Consider the following 14,798-nt stretch of genomic DNA (forward strand, 5'->3'; position numbering starts at 1 on the left):
CAGGGGATGAATGGTGGAGCAGTGAGCACAGGGGATGAATGGTGGAGCAGGGAGCACAGGCAAGGGATGAATGGTGGAGCAGGGAGCACAGGGGATGAATGGCGTAGCAGTGAGCACAGGCAGGCGAGGAATGGCGGTGCAGGGAGCACAGGCAGGGGCTGAATGGTGGAGCAGGGAGCACAGTCCTATATACTTGCAACTAATGCAGGTACAGCAACCATTTTCATATAAACCATTGGCTACCAAATGACGCCATCGACCCCCAGCAAGTATCCTAGAATTACTAAGCTACTGGCTACACCTGTCAGCCGGAGAGCAGGAGTTCATGCACAATATTATCACACCGTATTTACACAGAAATCGCTGATGAATTGGTTGTATCAAAGTGTAGCTCAAACATAAACCATGACGTCTGGTCTCGTTCTTGAGGAAATTGTAAAAAGACAATAGCAGAGCCAAGATATGTTGTTCAAATAAAGACGTCTACGAGGCCAAGACTCGGATCAGACAAGTACACATGAAACTACGAGCATCCACCCACCCTCAGTAACGTAGACAGTGACTCACGGCTCGAAAACTCAAGTGAATCAATCATAACATGTTACCTGACTGTGATCCGTCGCCTCACGTCACATTTAAAGGGGAATGTCATGTCAGTGAAGTCTATGTCACCCTGTGACCCATAGGCTAAGAAAGTAAACATACTACATGTGCAAATACTGAAAGACTTAAAGGGAATGTGTCACCAGAAAGCAGCTTATGTTAAAGATAATTTTTAACAATTTTTGACCATTTTTTTTAAAAAATTTCCACATCACAATTTACGTTTAAAAAATTTACTATATCCTGCAGTTTTCACGCTGACCACTAAGCCTAATAATAGACTGTCACTTCTGTGAGGGTTTTCTATGTAGCAGTCATCAAAGGAAATACAGGCAAGATTACATACAGTAGAAGAAACACCTCTTCAATGCCAGTCTTTATACCCCCTGCACCGGTGGAGGGTGCACCCCATGTATGGCACCTCATGTATGCACCCTCTGCAGGGATGCACGCCTGCATTGAAGTCTGTTCCACATCTGTGAGCTGGTGCAGATTCCAGGGCTCACTGTACAATGGGGTACATGACAATAAATCTAGTGCACACCCAATTCCCCGCACCCTTACCATGAAAGTGTCATGAGCAGTGAAAAACAGAAAAAAGTCAAATATTTTTGTGCAAAACCCAATTTGCACCAAAATTTTGCAACTTTATTTATGCCTTGCATACCCCATAACCGGTGAATCTCCCATATACTGTGTCCGTCCTACATAGAATAACCTAAATTGTCCCCCAAAGCCCAAAACTAGAACAATCCCCAAATCCTAAAACCAATGAAACTTTTATAAAATGTTCTTTTTCAATCCTGGAGAGTTCCTGGGTTAATACACATGCTAGACGCGCAGGCGGATCACATCATTCTTCCTCCAGTGGAAACACAATGCATTAGTCGGAGCACTCGCTTATCTCCAGGGACCTGTCAGTCAGGACTATGTATGGATGTGATGCCTGCCGAGACTGTGCTACAAAGCGACAAGTCTCAGCGATCTTTATGATAATGGAGGGAACCAGACGAGAGAAATACATTAATGGGCTCACGTAGACCAGACAAGGCCGTATCGAGGCAAGATTTATTATACGCAGGGCCTCCATATGGGCCGCGTAGGTGATAGTATGTTTGGTGTAGTTCACCGGGCCCAGCAGATTTACAAGATGGAGATCGAACCCCTAGCAAGCGGATACCTAACCCCCATACCTGTGGGTCGGAGATAAATAAGGGTCCATAATGGGACAAACCAAAGAGTTGAGGGACCCATGAACAGTATAATTGCTGGGCATCCAACTGCTGGCACCCTCCACCAATCCCAAGACTGGGTCTCCCATGTCCCCTATAGTCGTGCAGGTTTGCTCCATTCACTGACTATGAGTGCAACGTTCCGCTGTCTCTGGCAGGTCAACAGAGTGAATAGGACGGCAAGGAAATCCTTCAAATGGAGGACCCTACTTACTTGTGATTGGTGGTGGTCTCAGATCTGAATAGGGGTTAAGTGCTAGTTATGAGACAATCCCTTTAAGACAAGTGCACTTATATTACATTACAAGAAACAGCCAGTAAGGTATTTAAAGGGGTTGTACAAGATACGTTAACACATGGCTGCTTTCTGGCAAAAACATCACCACTCTTGTCCTAACACCACAATCCAACCTCACTTGACCTGCCATACCAAATACAGCCTACGGGTAAGAGTGGCACTGTTTCTGCCATGTTTCTTTTTCCATTTCAAATTCTTTCAAAGTTTCGGAACTTCCCTTTAAATGGCACATAAGCCACAATTTTCTGGCTGCGAAAATAAAGGCAATTTACAAGACACAACAAAGCGTTCTCGACCCTGCTGCTATTTTTGCATCTTCTATATTCCCACAAAGCCAACAATTCAGGCAGACAAAACACTAAAAGCGGCGAGACCTCCATAGTCATTGACTCTGACAGAGAGATATGGGACTGTAATGAAAGAGGAGGGGGCCGTTATAGATGAGGCTCAGACAGGTAGACTGCTCTTTAGCCGCATACGTATTCATGAGCTGGGACGCCATTTCCCTGAAGTGTTTTAGAAGACTGATGGATTGCAGCAACCATTTCTCACATTCTCCACTCCTAATGTTGTGGTCAGATCCATTGATTGTCTCTTTAGCAGTTCAGCAATGAAAATGTAAGGTCAAGGCGAAGGCGGCGGAACGAAACTCCACATGGAGAGGCCATGGCTGGAGAGCGCTCACACAATGCGGTGGGCCGGCAAATGAAGCATTATGAGGATCAAAGCTGTCAGGGATCGGAAAGTGCCAGGGCCGTAATTATGTCATTAAGTCCGTTAGATGGAAACCGTCCTGCAAACCGCATATGGTATGGACAAAAGCGAGCGCAATCCAACATGACTAGAATCACTAATTGTGCAATGTGAATTGAGTACAGACATAAGAGCTTATGCATACGCCAAGCCTACGGTGTTCTGCAAAAAAAACAAGCCCCACTGTTTGCAACAATGTATTTCACAGATCTCCCAAAAGATCTTGAAGCGCACACAAAAAGGGGTGACCTCCGACCATTCCAAAAAAGTGGGACTAGCTTCCAGGCCCACCACCTACCAGGCCCACGGGCGTACTGTATGTGGCATGGGCAATTTATGTTCAATCAAGACATAAAAAAAGTGGAGAGGGCAACGCATTTCATGTCCACGTTACAAAAGGGATTGTCATGCCCCAAAAGACTGGGTCCAATGGCAGGAACCAATGGTAGCCAGCCGCCGCCGGCTCCTGTGTCGGGAGTTGATGGCACCACCGTCATCCAGATAGTAGAGAAGAGAAACGTGGATATGCCATAACTGTCCCTGATGGGAACACCCTTTAAGGCCGGGTCCCCATGGGTCGGAAACGCCTAAATTTGAGAAAAATTGCAGCATTTTACAGTACAGGTAAAGTGGATAAGATTCAAGCGAATCCCATGGCCACTTTGCGGTAAAAACTGTGGTGTGGACACGCCGCGATTTCCAAAACCAGTGCGGTTTTGGAAATCGCAGCATGTCAATGATATCTACAGAAACGCCAGCGGCTTCTCCATAGATATAATTGTAACAGAAAGTCCGTGGAGAAAAACTCTGCAAACTTTCTGTGTAAAGCGCTGCAGTAATAACCGAAATGCGTTACCGCCGCGTGTTCTTCCGCAGCGCTTTATAGCTGCAGGTCGTCCCATGGGGCCTTAGCCTTATACTGAGCTCAGCTATTAGGAGAGCACCTGACTCCAGACTTGTTGATTTGATACAATGACAACCAGCAGAATTGTGATTACAGCTCTGAGGTATAATACAGGCTGTGACTCAGGGTGAGGATTTACAATGTTACATGCATTGTAGTTAGATATACATTGTAACACACAGTATAATGGTGGTTGTGTTCTCACCATATTACATTTTCTCATTGTTTCCAGTGTCTCCAAATCTGCAATTGATAAACAAGTCTGTCTGCTCCGAAATCTAATTTCTGACATTGTCGGTGCGCTTTGTCTGGGGAGCAGCTGACACATGTCCATTCTGCTCACTTTTTCCTTCTACTTCAACATTTCTCAGGATAAACCTGATATGTAGGGTAAATTGTGTGCGATGTAGTCACTGATGCCCTGCGGCATGTTGGTAATGTTTGTCTGCTTGGCATAGTCATCGGAGTGCACAGACCCGGCCAAAAGCTGAAAGATATGACGGGCATGTGTATATAGTCTCTGAAACCAATAATGAAGAGAATGCATCATGTCTTACCTGTGGGCGCTCCATAAATCCCTCAGATAATAACCTCACATATACAATCTGCAATCTGCACGTATGGAATTATTATGGATTCAGTCTATGATGGAAAACATTATTTAAAGGGAATGTGTCACAAAAAAAGACCCACGTTTTAATGTTTAATTTTTTAAATATTTTGCATGTCACTTATTATTATTATTACTAGTAAAATACCCGGCGTCTTCGCTCGCGGAAAATATGTTACATTGTCGGTTATGCTAGCTAAAGTAAAATTTTCACACTGTAATAGACATTTTCAGAGCGCTACAGTAAATCTTTTTTTTCCACTTAAACATACCTTCCAACTTTTGAAGTACAATAAGAGGGACAAAATGTGTGGCGCACTATGCGCGACGTGGCAAATTTAGCCCCTTCCACTTTTATGTTGACGCCTATTCTCCCATTCATTTTTTGTGTGCCCCCCACACAGTATAATCCTCCTACAGTTACCTGTAAATTATATGCCCCCCTCCATCACCCAGTTTCATGTCCCTCCCTTCATCTGCCCCCTAGTTTCATGTCCTCCACTCCATCTGCCCCCAGTTTCATGTCCTCCACTCTATCTGCCCCCAGTTTCATGTCCCCCACTCCATCTGCCCCCAGTTTCATGTCCCCCACTCCATCTGTCCCAGTTTCATGTTTCACTCCATCTCTGTCCCCAGTTACATGTCCCCCCCATCTCTTCCCCCAGTTTCATGTCCCCCATCTCTGACCACAGTTTCAAGCCCCCCTTTCATCTCTTCCCACAGTTTCATGTCTCCCTCCATCTGTTCCCCAGTTTCATGTCCCCCTCCATCTCTGCCCCAGTTTCATGTCCCCCTCCATCTCTGCCCCAGTTTCATTCCCCCTCTATCTCTGCCCCAGTTTCATGCCCCCCCCTCCATCTCTGCCCCAGTTTCATGTCCCCCCCTACATCTCTGCCCCAGTTTCATGTCCCCCCCCTACATCTCTGCCCCAGTTTCATGTCCCCCCCTACATCTCTGCCCCAGTTTCCTGTCCCCCCTCCACCTCTGCCCCAGTTTAATGTCCCCCCCCTACATCTCTGCCCCCAGTTTCATGTCCCGCCCTCCATCTCTGCCCGTTTCATGTCGTTCTTCCCACTCCTTCCTCTGCCCCTAGTTTCATGGACCCCCTTCATTATGTTCCCCCTCAATGTTTAACACAAAACAACACTGATACTCACCTTTCCCTCACTACCCGCAGCTCTCTCCGCAGTTCCACTTACAGAGTTGTAGGCATGATGTGAGTGACATCATCACATCACGCCCACACATCCAGGAGCCAGATTGCAGCGTTAAAGCAGAAGCTGAGTTGTGACAGCTCCTGCTTTACTCGCCTATGTATTCAACTCTGGACACAGTTGAGTTAAAACCGGTACATACCTCCCGCTGACCAGGACTGCGGGACAGGACCCCAAATCCGGGAATATCCCGCAGAATCTGGGACTGTTCGGAGGCATGCTTAAAATTTTTACTTATTTTGCCATTTTACTAATTTTAACAACTTTATTTTTCATTTCAACATTTTTTTATTGATTTTACATATTCAGCACATATTATGTAGTACAACTATATTTTAAACTATTTTTTATCAAAAAATTAAAATTTATACACCTTACACAAACATCTAAAATATTTACACCCGATTAACAACATAATGCAACCCTCCCCCCTCCCTCCAGTGTAATATATAAGTCGTTCACGGACAAAAGAGTAAAATTGGTTTCCAGTTACACAACTATCTATTGTAGTGCTTCAGTGATGAAAGCTCCTGTATAGTCAGCAATACTGACAATCTTACTATGTATTATATATATGTCATACACTATGTATTATAGATATATAGTACTAGGAGCCCTGACAGTGTCATACACTATGTTTTATAGATATATAGTCCTAGGAACCCTGACAGTGTCATACACTATGTTTTATAGATATATAGTCCTAGGAACCCTGCAGTGTCATACACTATGTCTTATAGATATATAGTCCTAGGAGCCCTGACAGTGTCATACATTATGTCTTATAGATATATAGTCCTAGGAGCCCTGACAGTGTCATTCACTATGTATTATAGCTATAGTCCTAGGAGTCCTGACAGTGTCATACACTATGTCTTATAGATATATAGTCCTAGGAGCCCTGACAGTGTCATACACTATGTATTATAGATTTATAGTCTTAGGAGCTCTGACAGTGTCATATACTATGTATTATAAATACATAGTCCTAGGAGCCCTGACAGTGTCATACACTATGTTTTATAGATATATAGTCCTAGGAGTCCTGACAGTGTCATACACTATGTATTATAGATATAGTCCTAGGAGCCCTGACAGTGTCATACACTGTTTTATAGATATATAGTCCTAGGAGCCCTGACAGTGTCATATACTATGTTTTATAGATATATATAGTCCTAGGAGCCCTGACAGGGTCATACACTATGTGTTATAGATGTTAGTCCTTGGAGCCCTGACAGTGTCATACACTATGTATTATAGATATATAGTCCTAGGAGCCCTGACAGTGTCATACACTATGTCTTATAGATATATAGTCCTAGGAGCCCTGACAGTGTCATACACTATGTATTATAGATATATAGTCCTAGGAGCCCTGACAGTGTCATACACTATGTATTATAGATATATAGACCTAGGAGCCCTAAGAGTGTAATCAGCTTTGTTTAAAGCCAAATTACGGGTTGGTTTGGGTTTCTACCATTATGTGATAGTACTGACCATAGACACATCTGTTATGTGCTTTTTGGGGCTTTTCACTAAACATCTGTGTAAACATCATTTATAATGCAGCCCATATTGGATATTTCTGTTCGATAAACATATTTCGCTATGTAATATTCTGCAGCTGTAACTGTCGGTCGCCCTGAACATTGACCTCTCTTACTTCCTGCAACCTTTATGGAAATGTGAAATATAACATCCTAGATTTAGTGCAGAGATCAGATCTGATGTCAGTCCAGTGTGTATTGTGTCCAGGCACTGGATAGTTACATTACATGCACACTGTTTCCACTACAGTGAGGATTTTAGTATTAGGGTAAATGATCATAACTGTGCATGATTGTTGTAATTAAATCCTGTCCCTGGTCAATCCCAGTGTCCCTATGACAACACTTGTGGTCTCTACCTTAGTATCTTTATATTGACAAAGGGACATTCATTTTTTAAAACCAACTTCATAGCAATTCACTTTAAGGCTTAAAGAAGTAAATTCATATATTTTTGGTAAATGTTAATACTCAGTATATGGTAATGTTTTCAGCCCCCTCTAGTGGCGGCTTAGTAAATAGTAAGCTTTTAAAGTGACCTCCAGAGGGGCAATTCTATTCATCTGAGAGTTGCAGAAATCCATGTGTTTGGACCAAAACAACCTCATTCAGATAAATAGAAAGCACCATAAATGGCTGAGTGGGAGGACTTAGGTCTTTTTTTCAACCTTGGTGCTCACATAATACCGCCCTATAGAAGTTGGGTAATACTGCCATAGTGAGTCCAAAAACTTGTTAGCATCCAAGTAATAGTAATACTACATGACCCTTTAAAGTGGAGCTGTCACCAGGCTTGACAAATCTGGTATAGGGAATAGTTGAATTCTTAGATTTCTAGACTCCATATAATGCAGCCATATAGTTCCCACAAAATACTGCAATTCAATTTTAATAATACCGCCATACACAGATCATTTAATGGTACCACAGTGAGTCCAAATACATTTTAGTGTCCAAATACAAGTAATAAATAAGAGTCTACACAATACAGCCATATACTGGCTATGTAATACTGCAATGCAATGTCAATAATACCACCATACACCAATAAATAATACCGGGCAGTCTTAGTTTGATCCTTCTCCTGCACAAAACCAGACCTGAGGATACAGAATGGATATGGAGCACTGGCCAGTATTCTCCTGTAATGGTTTCTATATGTGTCCCCAGTTGATACCGCCAGATGGGCAATTCATTATGCCCAGTATATAAGCGCCCAGACCAATGAAGAAACAATGGATGTAAATAGCACCATTCATCCTGCTTGATATTATGTGCTAGTGTATAATCCTCAGCTCCTGCTCATAGGGATTATCCAATATTGTGCAGTGTTCTTATGAGTCGGAACAAAGATCTCATTTGTGCGTTCCCTATAGTATATAAACCACAATGTATTACAATCTGCAAACACTCAGTATAGGATAAAGAGCAGACATAGTCATAGGCTGATGCTACAGATGTCCATGTACAACACGTTATATGGGACGATGTCTCGATTCAGGACTTTGATAAATTTCAGTAATTCCAGATCTCCCTGTAGAGTCCGCACTGGCTCCATCCATGCCAAAAATCTCAGTGTACCTCCATAGACATTGCGGAACCAAAATTACACAATTAGCACTTGCAGTGGTTGTCTCTGTTTTGCCCAGTGCATTGCAATGTATTGTAAAGTTCATAGAGTTCTATTACAGTCAATACCCTTCTATAGGCTCCCGACTATCATGGTAATAGACTGCAGCCCCCCTATTTGAATGGGACTGAGCTGTAGCATGACCATGTGACCAATAGATGTGAAGAGGAAATGGAGCTCTTTCTGAAAGTCGGCAGCCATGTTTGTTAATCCCGGATAAGATGTAATTTTTTTTTTTTTTTTTTGCAATGAAGATGTGAGGAGTAGAACATATGTAAGTGTATATAAGTGTCCTGATGCTGGGAGTTTTTTGGTAGGGCAATATTTTCTGACAGCCTCCCTTTAAGATCTCACCAATTCAGCAAATTTTTTTTTATTTCCATTGAATCTTTTTCAAACCTTCCCCATGAACCGTGACACTAGGCGTTCCGGCAGTGATCAGAGCTTTCCTCATCTGTCAGTGTCTTCTCTATAAACAAAGCTTCTGAAGTTCTCACCTTATCTATGTTGTATCCACTCATTTGACAAGCAGCCACCAGTCAGATGGACTATGTGATATTCGCGCAGCGTCTACATTGCCACCAGCGCTGCAGCATGAACCTTGTGCTAATCTTTACATTTACTATGCAAATATTAGTGCGGTAAAATTCCTTGTCATTTATGTAACTCACGAGTCAAGAATGTGAAAGTTCTGTGAGACGGAGGACTTATCTCTCCGCATTGTTCGGACGGAAACTCAGTGGACACCATTGTAGTCTATGGGTCTGCGGGATTCCACGGGTGACCGCATTTTAAGCAGATTGGGTTTCCGTTTTTCAGTTCCCTGAGCGAATCTGAAGAACAAAAATCCCAATGTTAGTGTGAACCTAGCATAAGACTAGACATGGGCCGGAAACACCGCGATTTTCCCGAAGCGGAATCACCGCAGGAAAAATCACAGTGTGTTACAGTATCTGCAAAGTGGATGTGATTCATGCGAATCCCATCCCCACTTTGCAGGAAAAACCTCAGTAAGGATACGCTGTGATTTCCAAAACTTTTGAAAATCGCAGCATGTCAATTATATCTACGGAAACGCCAGCGGCTTCCCCATAGATATAATGGTAACAGAAAGTCTGCGGAGGAAAACTCTGTGAACTTTCTGTTCAAAGCGCTGCGGGAAGAACCGCGATGTGTTCCCGCCGTGGTTGTTCCCACACCACTTTACCGTGGCGTTTTCGGCCCGTGGGGCCTTAGCCTTACACTACTTATTAGATTAGTTTTCAACAAAAAAAATGTATTAAAATTTTGTCACATTTATCAATGCAGGAGATTTAGTAAAATGTGCCTGAATTGTGGCGTTATTTGCATACAAAAGAAGGCCGCATTTAACAAGTGTCTTAGACACTTTTTAGACAATTTTATAAAAAGCGTTGTGGCTTCACAGAAAGTGGGCGTGGCCTAAACTGCAACACTGTACCAAAAATGCACCAAAATTTTGGTGCCTTTTTCTGGTATAAATGAAGCCAACTAATAGGAGATATACCGTTAGATTAGTCTAATTATGCAACAGATTTATCATCACCCAATTAAGCCCCACCCAATTTGACAAGCCACACCTCTTTCCTGATAAGTCCCACCCACTTCTTGTACAAGTAGCTGAAACTGTTTAAAGTGGATCCCTGATCTATCCCCCAGATCCTTGGATATCTGCTCTTCTCCTCGGGTAGGGACGGTGATGTAGATAATGCGGCCAATATGCCAAATTAGGGTCGCCAACGCCTGGACACCGGCCATCAGGAATGACCAAGGTGTAGGATATAGGCAGCAATAGAGGATTCCAAAGAATTCCACAGGAAAAAACAGGGGGCGCTCTCATTCCAAGATAAAATCCAAAAAAAACCTGCAACATTTTTGATTGTTTATATTTGCAACAATGTTTCCCTTTCAATTGTCTTGAGATTTATATCCGGTTACGTTCATGGAAACCCCTTTAAGGACATTTCCTAAAACGATCCCTGTTCTCTATTCTCTTCCATTAGAGGTGACTTTCTAGCAATGTCTTGTGGTAACTGTATCTCCTCCACCATTACCCATTAGCCTTTCATCTTTCTATCATTACCATCAGGCTAAGAGGCTTCACAATGAGCGTCTTTCATCTCAGATACTTTACTTACTGTTTATCAGCTGACAAAAAGTGAATGGTCATCTCAAGTGAGAAGCTGCTTGTCTCAATGGGTTAAGCAGACGAACATCTTGTTCCTTTCTACAATCTGTCTTAAAGAAAAGAGAACAAGACGGAGAAAAGATTGAGGCCTGACAGAGGGCGCACAGCCAAAGAGGAGGAAAAAAGTGAAAGCTTCCAAGACTAGAATTAATGAGGCGGATTTATTAGGACGGGCGTTTTATACACCGGAGTTATTAACCCCTTCCCAGCAGTTACATTTTTAATTTTTGTTTTTGACTCCCCAAACCTCATAAGTTTTAGATTTTTCCATTCATAGAGCCGTATGAGGGCTGAATGTTTGTGGGACAAATTGTTCTTCCTAATGGTATTATTTATTATCCTGCAGAATGCACTGGGAAGCTGGGAAAAAATTCTGAATTCAGTGGAATTGGACAAAAAGTGCATTAGTGCCACTTTTTTATGGGTTTTCATTTTACGGCGTTCACCCTGCAGCCAAAATGACATGTCACCTTATTCTATCTTTCATTGTGATTCTGGTGATAGCATATATATATATATATATATATATATATATATATATATATATATATATATACAGTCCTATGAAAAAGTTTGGGCACCCCTATTAATCTTAATCATTTTTTGTTCTAAATATTTTGGTGTTTGCAACAGCCATTTCAGTTTGATATATCTAATAACTGATGGACACAGTAATATTTCAGGATTGAAATGAGGTTTATTGTACTAACAGAAAATGTGCAATATGCATTAAACCAAAATTTGACCGGTGCAAAAGTATGGGCACCCTTATCATTTTATTGATTTGAATTCCCCTAACTACTTTTTACTGACTTACTGAAGCACAAAATTGGTTTTGTAACCTCAGTGAGCTTTGAACTTCATAGCCAGATGTATCCAATCATAAGAAAAGGTATTTAAGGTGGCCAATTGCAAGTTGATCTCCTATTTGAATCTCCTCTGAAGAGTGGCATCATGGGCTACTCAAAACAACTCTCAAATGATCTGAAAACAAAGATTGTTCAACATAGTTGTTCAGGGGAAGGATACAAAAAGTTGTCTCAGAGATTTAACCTGTCAGTTTCCACTGTGAGGAACATAGTAAGGAAATGGAAGACCACAGGGACAGTTCTTGTTAAGCCCAGAAGTGGCAGGCCAAGAAAAATATCAGAAAGGCAGAGAAGAAGAATGGTGAGAACAGTCAAGGACAATCCACAGACCACCTCCAAAGAGCTGCAGCATCATCTTGCTGCAAATGGTGTCACTGTGCATCGGTCAACTATACAGCGCACTTTGCACAAATAGAAGCTGTATGGGAGAGTGATGAGAAAGAAGCCGTTTCTGCACGTACACCACAAATAGAGTTGCCTGAGGTATGAAAAAGCACATTTGGACAAGGCAGCTTCATTTTGGAAACAAAAATTGAGTTGTTTGGTTATAAAAAAAGGCGTTATGCATGGCGTCCAAAAAGAAACAGCATTCCAAGAAAAACACATACTACCCACTGTAAAATTTGGTGGAGGTTCCATCATGCTTTGGGGCTGTGTGGCCAATGCCAGCATCGGGAATCTTGTTAAAGTTGAGGGTCGCATGGATTCCACTCAGTATCAGCAGATTCTTGAGAATAATGTTCAAGAATCAGTGACGAAGTTGAAGTTACGCCGGGGATGGATATTTCAGCAAGACAATGATCCAAAACACGGCTCCAAATCCTCAGGCATTCATGCAGAGGAACAATTACAATGTTCTGGAATGGCCATCCCAGTCCCCAGACCTGAATATCATTGAACATCTGTGGGATGATTTGAAGTGGGCTGTCCATGCTCGGCGACCATCTAACTTAACTGAACTTGAATTGTTTGTCCAAAATACCTTTATCCAGGATCCAGGAACTGATTAAAAGCTACAGGAAGCGACTAGAGGCTGTTATCTTTGCAAAAGGAGGATCTACTAAATATTAATGTCACTTTTCTGTTGAGGTGCCCATACTTTTGCACCGGTCAAATTTTGGTTTAATGCATATTGCGCATTTTCTGTTAGTACAATAAACCTCATTTCAATCCTGAAATATTACTGTGTCCATCAGTTATTAGATATATCAAACTGAAATGGCTGTTGCAAATACCAAAATATTTAGAACTAAAAATGATTAAGATTAATAGGGGTGCCCAAACTTTTTCATAGGACTGTATATATATAGGTCACAAGTGCTTTAAGGTCTGGCAAGTGCTTATGTTTGTCCTCCCTGTCATTATGAGGGACGAGTGGACGGGGAGACCAAGAGCACTGACTGGGCCTTGGGGCATTTGCAGCTTCATTTACTTGCAGATACTGGGAGAAGAAGTGGCACCATAGGTATGTACAGACATGTACTGTATATGTGCCCTATCAAGCCTTGAACAGACACCCTTTAAGGCCTGTTCATTTACATATCCTCCCTTGACTTTCCCCTTACCTCAACATATCCATAGATGTCTGACACAAGGTGATCAGCTTTGTAAGAAACTACATGTATTCCAGTTATTGTGTCAGGAGTTGTTATGCTATATATGTATGTCTAATCAACCACCCGATGATAGTGATGGTAATGAATTTGTGTCGGGAGAAACTGAAGTCCTTCATAAATTTAGCAGAAAGTTGTGTGGACACAATTGTATAGCAAACACCATGTTAAGAACCTGAGTGGCCCATCATTATCAATAAAAAAATAGTCCATTAATATGAATGAAGCTTTGTAGCTCCAATCCAGCAGCCTGTGGGTAGTGGGTGGGGGGCAACTATCCCCTTATGTGTCTGTGCCCCTGACAGTAGTACTAAATATACAGCGCCCATGATGGTCCTCCTACTATAATATTTCTAGAATATACCTATTATACAAATACTGTTTATCCAGTGCTGTGCAAAAGTTTCAGGCAGGTGCTTTCAGAAATAGAAGGGTTAATAGTTTATTTTTTAATGTAAATCCCATCAATATTTCGTGTGACCTTTTCCCCTTTGGAGGAGGAGTCCTGGAAGTGATGATATGACCCCGCACAGATCTAGCCCTGATCTCATCATCATCCAGTCTGTCTGGGATGACGTGAAGAGACAGACGGATTGGAGCAAACAACATCCACAGAAGATCTGGGTTTAGTTCTCCAAGATGGCGGTGGGAACAACCTCCCTGCCCAGTTCTGTCAAAAACTGTCAGTACCGAGAAGAAGGCAAAGGGCAAAGGTCACACCAAATATTGATGGGATTTACATTTACAATCTATGAACACTTCTATTACTGGAGGCATTCTTACCGCACCACATTTTGCCTAAAACTGTAACCGCACAGAAACTTTTAATTGCTCGGCTATTTATCATACAACTCATTGGGTCGGATGGAATTTGGCAGGAATCGGGGTGAGGCTAAGACCTTCAGTAACTTTTCGTATCTCATGTGCTTGGTATCAAGCTGAGCTCTGTGTATTCAGGCAGTGCAGAAAGATGTAGATCCTATTAACGCTGGGCGCCATGCCATCTCCAAATGAGAACGCCATCTATACCTGGCGCATCTGCGGAATAAAGGAAAACAGTAAATACTCCCCTAATCTTCTCTGGCGTATCTGCTTATACACATATTCTCCGCGGCTCATGCGCCATAAGACTGTCTTGCTCAGAATTAAATTGATCTGCATCACATGTTTGGCTTATTAAATCTGGCACGCACGGAAGCAATCATAATAGTTTCATGTGCATCGCTGCTCAGGGCTCGATAGAAAAAAAAAATAATATCCTTCGACGTCTTGGGTAGGGTTCAGCCTGCGCTGCGAGCTTATTGTCATCCTCG

At 42.3% G+C, this 14,798-nt stretch overlaps 1 protein-coding gene across 3 annotated transcripts in view; it reads left to right on the forward strand.

Annotated features, from left to right (window-relative positions):
• The window catches only part of ITGB6 (integrin subunit beta 6), a 71,252-nt gene that overhangs the window by 13,522 nt on the left and 42,932 nt on the right, over positions 1-14,798 (forward strand). The gene's annotated exons all lie outside the window — the stretch shown is intronic.

Source organism: Leptodactylus fuscus, chromosome 8, assembly GCF_031893055.1.
Source record: "Leptodactylus fuscus isolate aLepFus1 chromosome 8, aLepFus1.hap2, whole genome shotgun sequence".
NCBI lineage: Eukaryota > Metazoa > Chordata > Amphibia > Anura > Leptodactylidae > Leptodactylus > Leptodactylus fuscus.